General features: G+C 39.8%; 1 protein-coding gene across 2 annotated transcripts in view; it reads left to right on the top strand.

Annotated features, from left to right (window-relative positions):
* Nucleotides 1–922: 922 nt before the first annotated feature.
* The window catches only part of IKZF1 (IKAROS family zinc finger 1), a 69135-nt gene continuing 58643 nt past the window's right edge, over nt 923–11414 (top strand). Inside the window, exon 1 of one of the 2 annotated variants that reach the window (XM_041411825.1) lies at nt 923–995. The gene's annotated coding sequence lies outside the window, so the exon portion shown is untranslated. Of the gene's footprint in view, nt 996–1463; nt 1798–11414 lie in introns of those variants that run through there. The other variant, XM_041411826.1, reaches the window with a different exon arrangement.

Here is an 11414-nt window from a genome sequence, read left to right as displayed (position 1 = left end):
AGTGCCTAAAATAAATCCCCAGCTACAGTTTTACCATTTCTGTTCTAAAAAAAGTCCAGCTTACCCTTGGAGACCTACTTTTGTTCTGTGTACAAACTTTTAGGAAGTAGTAAACAGTTTCTGTTTCAAAAAGCTTGCATTCTAAGCTCCTGATCTTTCCAATGCCTAATTGCTTAACTTTTTTTTTTTTTTAAATCCATGAGTTTATACACATGCATAAAGCTATGCCTAAACTTTTGTCATATGGGAGCAAAGATAAAGGTAAGATGTGAGAAAAGAAGTATTTGTTATCCACATCTTGAGGATGAGGAACTGAGGCACAGCCAAAAATTAGATCCTCATCTCCACAGACTGTAAGTGTGCTTAATTCTTAAGCATGAATAATTTCCATCAGGTTTGACGTGCCCTCCGGACTGAAGAGTAAGGTCTGGACTTCTGTCTCTGCCACCGATTTTAAGTAAGCTATTTAAGTTCTGGTCCGGCGGTTAAATTCAAGTGCACCAAAAGTGCGGGACGCGTTTTCCGCGGGATGCGAAAGACTAAGTTGAAGTAAAGAAGGATGATCTGCCCCCTTTGCTCGGGAGGTGGATGCCTGCAGCTGACGGCCTGTGACTCTCGGCCCTGTCGCTGTGCCTGGTAGCTGCCTGCCGTGCGGGGACACCCGAGTCCCGGCCCCGCATGAGTCCGGTCCCGGGAGCCTCCGTGGGGCGGCGCGGAGCCCGGCCCCTCTCCCGCGCTTCCAACTGTGCGCAGCCGGCGGGGCGCCCCGGGAACAGGTAAAGCAGGTAAATGTCCCTCCGTCCCGAGGGCCGCCGCTCTCCCGCCGCCGTCCCAAGCAGCGGTGGGGCGGGGGCGCGCGCGGGTGCGGAGCGGGCGGCGGCCGCGCGGGGGGGGAGGGACCGGGCGCGGAGCCGCCGCCCGCGGGGCAGCGCCGGCACATGGAGCGGCGCCAGCCGCCGCCACAGCTGCCGCCCGCCCCGGCCCCGGCATAACAGGTACCGCGGGGCGGGGGGTCCCGGGCGGGCACCAGCTCCAGCCCCCGGGGTGAGCCAGGCGCGGGCGGTGCGCGGGCGAGGAGGGGCCGCGGAGCCGGTGCTACCGCGGAGAAGTTGCCGGGCGCGTTAAGTGGAGACTGCGGAGCCCGGTCACCCCATACAATCCCATCCCATGTCTTTCTCCCCCTTCTCCCTGTCCCACGTTTTTTTCTTCTTTTTTCAATTTGAAAACATTGAACCGAACATACAGCTCGGGTGTAATCCAGGCGTTTTAGAGTGTTTCCTTAAAATTTCAGAGATGAGTAGCCATGAGGAGCTGGCCGAGAAGGGGTATTCATTGATTCAAATGCGGATTGGTCTGTGTTCTCCTCGAGTCAGCCACAGCACATAGGTTCAGTCAAAGCCCGCGTTCCGAGTGCTTGCGCCTGTAGTTTGCAGAGGGGAGGCAGGTACGGAGGTCGTAAAAACTGTTAGGAAATTGTAAAATTATCAGCCCCAGTGCGCTTGAGGGGAACGGCATTAGAGAAGTTGCTGACTTCCGAATAGCGGTGGCACCAGAAGTTTTCCTCCTTGCCATACAGCCTGTCACAGCTGGAGGGTTTTTTTCACCCTGCTCCGCAAAGTTACCCTCTCTGTGAAGGGACGGTTTCTCTCTGCTGTCGTTGCTAAAGAAGATGCACTTAGAAACTGTGTGTGAAGAAATGAGTTCCCACTGCAGCAGTCGGTTCTAAGGAAACTTTTAATTTTGTGCTTCAAGAAACCTGATTACTTCTTGGATTGCTTTTCTACCTTGGTTTAGAAGGTATGGTAACGCTGCCAGACATAGTGCAAAGCATTCTGCTTCCAAGATTGTTAAAAGTTAATAGTACTGTATCAGAAAATTTTGTAGTGTGATTGCAAATTATCTCAAAAAAGTGTTTTGTGGAATGCAAGAATTTTTAGACCTGTATGGCCACTGACTTAAAGTATTGAAATTGTTGTAGAAGAATATAATGTTATTTCTTTTTACTTTTTCTTTCTATCTTTTTCCTTTCCTGCTTTTTTTTTTTTCTTTTATCCCCTTTCACTTAATCTTAGTTCAAGAAGTGTTTTCAAGGACTTTGTGCGGAGGTTAGAAGTTAGGATTTAGACCTTCTTGACTACGTATTTTTCTTTCCGATATCTGGATGCTACCAAGGTTACATTGATATGCATTTACTGTCCAGATGTCCAAACCTTACCCAAATTAAATAAACCAGGAATATAATCCTGGTTATATTTTGTGCATTCACATTAATAACCCATTTTCTAGACTGTAATAGTTTCGTTTTAAAATTCGAAGCTGTAATGCATTGTAAGGTCCAAATCCTTTAAAAGACACGCTTTGTTAGTTTCAGTTGACTGCTCACATCAGTTGTAACTCACACGCACTCTGCAGTACCATGGAGTATGACTCGCTGTTAAACGTTATAAATTGTCATTGAAATGTAAAGAAAAAGCATATTGACATGTTGCATTTAGAAGTAAGTACTAAAATTTCTTTCAAATACTTGGAAATACTTTATTTGAATCAGCTAAGCAGGGGCATGTTCTGAGTGGCTTGTGGCACTGCTTTCTCATCTTGCTAGTGAATTGCGTAGTTTAAGGTGTTTGAAGCCATAGTGAAATAGAAAAATGAAGGATGCAATGGCTTTAGCTTCTGAATTTTCCAAGCAAAATTTTTGCACTTAGGTAACTTTGTTTATTCTTTGTTCTCCTTGTTACTGAGGAAAAATGTAAGTCCAAAAAGTGCTAATGGATTTGACTATGTTACCATGAAAATTCCCCGTTCATGGATTAATACAACAGCTGATACAGTAGTTGATACTGTGTCTCCTTTCTAAAAAAGTTTCATTGCTCCCATGCATAGACTTCTTTCTAACATTGTCATGGTCTGCTTTGATTTTAACTCATGTTGGTCAGAAAACTGAATAAAAACCACAAGATATACTGCTTAGAGTGCCTTATGTGCCCACCCCCTCAATCCTTAGCAAAACTCTACCAAGTTTTAGTTACATGGCTGTATGCCTTACTTTTTTGTCAAAGCCTTTGAAACTGAAGCCTGAAGACATGAGAAACCAAGTACAGACCATGTGCAAGACCAAAGACTCTTAAAACAGTTCATGTCCTTATGATAGCTGTCTGTAGCAGAACTGCAGAGGGGAAGTGTCCAAAATACTGCAGAACTCTGCACTTTATGTAGTTCATGTTTCTATTATCCCCTATTCTATTCGATTCTAATCAGAGTTGCTTCCAACCTTAAAGATTTTCTCACAAATCTTATTATTGGTGACTACTCATGTGCTCTTTTTCTTATTTTTCCTTGGGTTTGGGTTTGGGGTTTTTTTTGTTTGGGTTTTTTTTTTTTTGTTTTTTTTTTTTTTTTTGAGTAAAATAGGTGAAACTGAGAACATTATATACTACAAGTTTATGCAAAAATATTAATAGAAATTTTATCTCTAATTATATGGTAAATTTAAGATAAAAGCCAAGGAGAAATCAGGTTTACGTACTGAGTGAGGAGACTGACCAGACTAAAGTAAATGGAAGTCCAATGCTGGACGTCCCCAGCATCCAGGACTTCAAATCTAATGCACTGATCCTTGCAAGAGTCCTCTACTACTGGGTATGGCTTGCAGGGGAAATGACAGGAACACAGAAGCATAGTATGAAATTGTACTGACTGTCCTGATTCAGTCAGGAAGGAGTGATGGACCCTAGTATTTGAAGAGAGTCACTAATGTCTCTGGGCCAACGTATGATGGGAAGACAGGGCAGAGGACTCTTTGCCCTTCATGCTCCCAGTAACTGGAGAAGCTTAGGCATTGATCCTATATGCATCCTTTATCCCAGCTGAGTATTTCTCAGGGTGGCTACTTAACTATAAGTGAGAGAAGCGCCTTGGTGTGGCAGGTGGAAGGTCCCAAACTCCTGAATTGCCTTAGAGAGATAAGCTTGTCATATACCTCAGACTTTCCACCCCCGCTCCCCGCTGCCAGTACTCCCTCCAGAAATGACCTGGTTGCTTGCTCTCTTTTATAAACATGAACAACATCTTTGTCATTTGTGTTGCATTCAGCATGCCATTTAAAAATGCAATAGTCTCCATCTCAGCATTACTGTAGCAGTTTTCCTTTCCCTTGTGGATCTTAATACCAAAAACCTGGTCTGCTTGCCGCTTCCACTGCATAGCAATGCAGAAATGTAACTGGATAACCAATCCATGGAGTTTTACAGCAATGCAAAACTTCTTTCTCATCATTAAAATTGGATAACTCCAAAATGAAGCCAAAAACATTTCCAGACATATTTTATTTGAGCTAAGGTACTTCTTATACTAACACCACAATTTTGCAGAAAACAAGGAAATGGGTCCAGTCTGTATTTTCAGCAACAAAAAACAAGGGCATAATGAATTGTATGCTGTTCTGGCAGATCATTTTTGGCAATGTTCTCTTAAAAAGTCCAGAAGATATCGAAAGTCATGGATCACAGCCTAATTGTGTGGCTCTTTGTCAGGAAAAACTTCCATAGCAGGCTTGTGGGATTTTTTTTTCTCCTGTTTTATGTGCAAGAAAAGCTGGATCCATAGTAATTTTTGGTTTTGGTCAAGATTCACATATGTACTTCATTACATTTTGATCAGTCATTACTTTCTACTATTATTAAAAGTAATAGAATTAGACCAAAAAAGAAATCATAGTAAAATAGTAGAATTTAGTGTAGCAATAATGGAATCTTTGGAAAATGTTGTCATCCTTGTGAGAGGAAAGCAGGATGCACTGCTGGCTCCCCTGGAATTCCCCTTCCAAGTGACAAACATCACTTTTCTAGCAAGTATAAAATTACTTAGAAAGAAAGAACACTGGGGATACATTATGCCAGTTGAGAAGTTGAAGATAAGGACTCTCATCAGTGTCTTCTGGGACTATAATTCTATGGAAGCCTTTTAAAATGCTTGCAACTCAAGACAAGAGTCAAAAGAGGAGAGACCTATTCTTCACTAGTATTATTTCTGTAATCCAAAGATTATTTTTGCTGCCCCCCCACCCAACACTGGAGTGGAAAAGTGTTGAGACATGAGTGTGAATGCCATATGAGGCAAGGCAGACAGCCTCTGTCTTGTCAGCTTTATGACATTTTTTTAAACAGTAGGCTACTTTAAATATCTTCCACTCATCCAAAGTAGCTGCAGGAGTTTTCTCTCTCCAATGGCTATCCAGCAAAGTGGACTGACTTCAGCTGGAAAACTCCCTTCTTCCAAAGTCAACTCTGGCTTGTTGTCTCTTTATCAATCTGTACGTAAACCTACCTACAACTCAACAAAATTTTGCTTGCTCCCTAAATTTAAACAGAATTATGTTTACCCCTTAAGGTATGTTGCAATGCATCTTTATTAAAACCCCGACAACTTCTGCCTCACCCTTCTCCTTCAGAACACAGCTTCCTCCATGCTTTAAGGTGGTGAACAAGAAGAGAGCAGGGGGTTTTGCACTAAGCAGTTTACCACCAACGCTGTGGTGGCTGCAAAGGTAGGTCCTAGTTCTGAAAAGACACATGCATGTTCTCAGCTTTGTTTGTACTATTGCAAATTCTTGGGGATAGAACCATGCAGATTTGGGAACTACATGGCACACTCATGCTTCCTGCATAAATGCTTCCAAAAGCCATTCAGACTGCAGGTTTGGACAAGCAGTCACACTGGAATCATTGTATTTTTTAAGCCATGGGAACTGTCCACTTCTCTTGCTTATTTTGCTTATTTCATGTGAAAGATTTACATTTCTTCTTCTGATCCCACTTGCTCTAGCTTTCTCAGTGAAAGAGAAACTTGCTCTGTAAGACAGATCAGATTCCCCACTGAATTGCTTCATTTTTCTGCTTGTTTCAACTCACTGAGAACAGCAGAGCAATTGCAGTATAAAGCTGGAATTGGCCATAGTGGATTGGACCCAAAATATTTGCAAAAGCAGAGTGAGTTAACTAAAATATATGATATGGAGGAACTTGCTAATTTGCTTTAATTTTAGGAGTTATTTAAGGGTAAAAAAAAAAAAAAATCACACCAATCTCTAATATGCTTATTCAGGCTGGTAATGTCCTTTAATAATCTGTAACAGCCTGAGCAGTTTGGAGGGGAATTAGGAAACAACTCTGTGATCATGAAGCAGAATTACTGAAACCTTCTATAATTCGGACAAATTAACTACTGATACATTATAGAGTATACTTGGCAATAACAATTCTCGACATAAAGAGGTGCTTTTATGTTCTCTCTATTGCATATTTAGATACACTGTGGTGGGGACATCCTACGCTTTTTAAATCAGATAAATAGATATATGCAAAAAGTACAGTTCTTCTTCTGCTGTTTGCCTCCCCTTGAGTGAGAGCTCTGGAAGAATATCCAAGAGCTCCGTTTGGCCACTTGAGAATATGCTGTGTTCTTAGATTGAGTGCTTTAATTTACACCCCTCACCTTTTATAGTCGGTTTATTTATAAGATGGAAGGGTGTGCATTTTCTTTGTCCTGGTGAATTTATTCCACTTTTCCGCTTGATTTTTAGTGAATAAAGGTGACAGGGTTTAATGAGTGAATAAAACTTGCCCTTAATTAGGAAAATTACCTTCATATTTTTCTCATATTGTGGAAACAATTTATAATTACTCTGATTGCAATTCAAAAACTTGAAGGAAGAACCTTTTTCATATTTGCAGTGATATCAAGTCCAGTATTTTGCACATAAAGTCAATAAAAGAATGGATTTTTTATTATCTCCTTTAGCAATGAATTGTTACATAAATATAGCTCAAGCAGAGAAAATGCTAGGAGGAGCACATAGAGAAAACACATATATGATACAAGATGCACTTTTTATCATTTGTCAGTGATTTGAAAAAAGAATTCCCAAAGAACTGAAAATTAAGTAGGATCTTTGAAACAACTTTTTTTACACCCTTACAATTGTTCCCTTATACAGAAATTAATTTTACATGTGCCAGACATTTAAATGTTTCACATCTGCACTGTTAGCAGAGTTCTTTTCTTAATCTTGTGTGTTGAATTACAGTGCTTCCTTCATTTTGCAGACAGGAGCTCTCCATTGAAATTTCACTGTATGCTCATAATTGTATTGTCAATTCGTGTAGTTAACCAGCATTTACACTAGGCAGGAATAGAGAAATGACTGAATAAACTAAACATCTCCCTTGACTATGTAGAAAATGCTGAATACAGAATTAGTGCAGAGGGAAAGAAATTGATCCACTTAGTTTTAACCTTTTTTCTGTTTTAATGCAGTCCTTTAAAGGACCTGGAGGTATTTGTTTTGATTTTTTTGAACAAAAAATGGAAAGACATGGAAGTGCTCATTACGACTCTCAGTTTTCAGAAAGGACCACCCCTCACCTTGGTAGTTATTATTTACATTGAGCTGTGTGATGAGGCGGAAATTAAAAATAGAATTAAAATGGTTCTAAAGTAGAGTCATTCACAGAGATTGTGAAGTGTAGCATATTAAATTACAATAATAAAGCTAATTATCAGCTGCTTGCTGAGATATTGAATGCTTTTAATTAAAATGAGTTTGTAGAATTCTAGCAGTTTTCTTAAAGTATTTGAAGATTGGTAATACAATACAGATTACCTTCTTTCCATGTTCAACAGTCTTCCTGTTGCATGTTTAACCATATTTAGCACATTTGTACATGAAGCTACAAGCATATATATATATATATATATATATATATATATATATATATTAGCTTTGGTTTACAATGAAGCTAAATGTTAAATCCTTTTACAAAGGTGTCTTTATTCATCTCTTCTTTGGTTGTTGCCCTATATATTCCACGACTTCCATGAATACAAGAGGCTTGGTTCCTTTAGGTTGAGACCCTTTGGTGCAATTAGAAATGCAGCTGTACTATAGTTGCAGCTGCAGCTGCATCTTCCAGCTTAAACCCCAAAAGACTGATGAGACATATATGATGATAACATTCCTAACCTGTTTTTAATGTGCAAATTCTCCTGTCAGGTATTTTAAGGACTATAGTAGTTTTCTGTGTTTTTCAGGCTGCAACCTTCTTTTCCTTTATTAATTTATTTATTATTTTTATCTTTATGTGTCTTGGGTTGTTGAATCTAGGACCCATTTTAGGAGCTTCACTTCAATTTAGGTTTTAAAATGGATTGGGTTTTTATGGTTTTGATTGTTGGCTTGGAGTTTTAGTTTGCTAAAGGTGAAGCCTGTGTGGTGAGGAGCCAATGAGACATGTCAGAGACCACAGACACAAGACGTGCTCACACACCAGTGCTCCATCAGAGCCAGCTGCTGCAGTGAGCAGTGTGAGGGGTCCCTTTCCTGCCATGGGACTGCTTACAGAAGTGGGAGCTGCACTGTCGGGTCTTTCCCCAATGTGGCTGTGGAAGTAAAGCTGCTTGCTTTTCACACTTAACATAGAGTTCTCACCACTGAGGAGTGCATGCTCCCTTCACTTTTTATATTTGCAAAAGCACCTGCAGAGCGCCAGGTCCCTTGTAGAAAGTTCATTTCCCCTCCCCTCTAAGACTTTGTGAGTGCTTATTTTCTGCTTTGAGTATTCATGGAAGTGTACCTGCCCCTGCAGGCCACACTCAAGACAGAAGTGTTCCTTCAGGCACCTTTCTGTCTGGTCAGCATGGCTACACCTAAGAATTGTCAGGAAACATGCAGCTGGATGTGGTGTATGTTTGTGGAATCATTGCAGCGCCAGAGGTAGAGCTCGCTGTGGATGGAAGGACAGCTCTGAGTTTAGGTGTGCTGGTGTAAGACCAAAGTGGCTCCACAAATATCAGCACTTTGATTTCTTTTCCTTACCGTGAGGTTCCATTGTGCTGAGTGTGGAGCACATCTTGTCCCAGAGAAGTCAGTACATACATAGCTCAGGAAACCCAGAGGAGAAAAAGGATAGCTAGTCTTTGGCATTGGATTATGTCATTCCATTGAATCACTTCAATGGCCCAATCTTGGGGTCTTTCAATATCCTGAGAACAGGGTTGTAGAAGGACTGACATGCTTACACATGCTTTGTATCAATTTATGAAGTCTTGTATAAATGCTAAGCATTCATTTTCTTGACAAGGAGGTTTACTTTTGAATTTGCTGAGAAAAAAAAAATAAACCAAATAATTAATTTGCTGTATTCTGAAAGATTAAAAAATCTTGACCTTACAATGACTTCTTCCTGTTTACACCTGTAATTCTAAAAGGTGCTAAGTCCACTTCTGGTTGTAATTTACATCAGGTATAAATGGAGCAGTGCTTCCAGTGATTCATGGGGTGTATTTTGATATATTATTAAGATATAGCATGAGTTATATTGTATAGAAAGTTACAAGGAGGGAAATTTTCTTCATGTAAATTTTTTTTCAGGACAAATGCTGACTAAATTCAATCCAAAATCATAGGCACTTAGGTGCTTCCTTATTTAAAACAAAATCAACATAACCTTTCAGAAGGGTTGTGTATTGACTATCAGGCAATTTAAAGTTGCAGTATTTTGATTCTTTTTCCAAAGGATTGTAGTAGCTTCATCTTTGAATCTGGTATTCATAGTTTGAAGAGGAAAGCATATGGGTCAGAGTTTCTTATTTGAACAGCCTTGAAGAAATAATTTTATCTATTTTGAAAGGAATTTTATCTTCTTTATTTTATTGTAGCTCTTGTAATAAGGGACCAAACTTTGAAGCTATTTTTATTCCTAAATAGAAGCATTATCTATTATCACCTAGGTGCTAATCCCTTTCCTGCTGTAAATGAGAGTGAGACAGGTTCAGCATTTGAGAGCAAGATTGTTTAAGTCAGGTGCCCACCCAGCTTTTGATTTCTAACTTCGGGCTCTTAAATTAGCAGAAAACCTGAAGAGATGTGACTGCACTGAAGGCAGTGAAGCCATACACACTAGTGTATGCTAGTGACAAATTTGAATCATGGGTAAAACTTAAACAGTGAAAAATTAAAAAACATCTTTTTTGTTCCAAACCAAAACAGACCGTAATTTTAGGAGTTTATGTCAGAAACATTTCTAAAACATTGCTCTTTTGATAAATCATTGTAAAGGTTTATTGATTTACAAATTGATAACAAATAGATGCTTTAGTGCAAATTCTCATATCTGTACATAAGATCTCTTATTTTCCAGAGAGTGACAATTCTTGCTTCTGCTGATTCTAGAGCAGAGGAAAGGGAGAAAAGGGCATGGTTTCCTATTCATAGATTTACTGTACCAGAGGCAAAAGGGTAAATTCTACTCTTAGCACCTAAAATTTAGCCTAAGACCTGTTACACTCAAGTCTGATGTGACTTTTAACAGACACAGAGCCAAAACCTACACATGGCCATTTGCAGAACTGAGATGGGGTGCCAGATGTCCTGTCATATATTCTTTGCTGATACAGGGCCTAAGCTGAAGTTAGCTGGGATTTCATTAGTATTTACCAGATACAATAAGAGAACAATCTTCCTCTGGGAGGGATTCAAACACCTTTGAAGACTTTTTGAAGTTCTTTTTCTTTTTTTTCTGCATTTATCAATTTGTATAGTGCTTGTGGATCTTAATCTACATTTAGGAACCATGCTTAATTATTCTAAGTAATTATTGGGAAGGAAAAAAAATCTTTCAATCATCACTTTTCCACTAGCTGTATTTCCTCTCAGTGTTTCATCCCTATGAAATGGATCAGCTTTGCCAAATGTCTTAAAGTCACCTAATTCAAGGATAAACCCCTATACCATCAGTGTGAGATCTGAGGGTGTGTGTTTCAGGACAAGAAGTCATCCAACCTCAAAGAAAGCAAGCTAAGACTATTCCACTAAAACAAAAAACAAACAAACAAACAAACAAAACCACAACAAACTGCACTCCACTTTATTTTTATTAAAAAAAAAGGCAAAAACAAAAACAAAAAAACAAACAAACAAAAAAAAAAAAAAAAAAAAGCCAAACTAGCAAAAATATCAGCTCTGTCATTTAGTTCTTCATTTAAGAAATCAGGAAATGGGACTTCTCCACTGGGAAGTGTTTTCCAACAGAATTCTGCCTGATGACAGCGAGAGGCAGGAAGGAGTACAGCTGACAAGAGTGACAAGAGTGTGGCTTAAGTGGCAGAAACACTGAGTGTAAGACTTGCCATGACAAAGGCAGGTAAATTCAGGAATACAAAACTAGAAGAAACTTTCTTCTTTGCACCCCATCCCCTTGGCACTCCCAGTGCTGCTGAAGCCCCAGCAACAGCGAGAAGGCAGGTGCAGTTGGAATAAAGTGCCCTTCCTGAGTGTGACCCCTTTCTAGTGGGTGTATTCTTGGGGTGTTTTTTTGGTTGGTTAGGGTTCATCATCCTCTGTAAAAATGTGAAGTAAT

The sequence above is a fragment of the Onychostruthus taczanowskii genome, unplaced genomic scaffold (assembly GCF_017590055.1).
Source record: "Onychostruthus taczanowskii isolate IOZ18803 unplaced genomic scaffold, ASM1759005v1 scaffold37, whole genome shotgun sequence".
Lineage (NCBI taxonomy): Eukaryota > Metazoa > Chordata > Aves > Passeriformes > Passeridae > Onychostruthus > Onychostruthus taczanowskii.
Note: the sequence above shows the minus strand (reverse complement) of the source record. Positions and strands in the feature narration are given on the sequence as shown.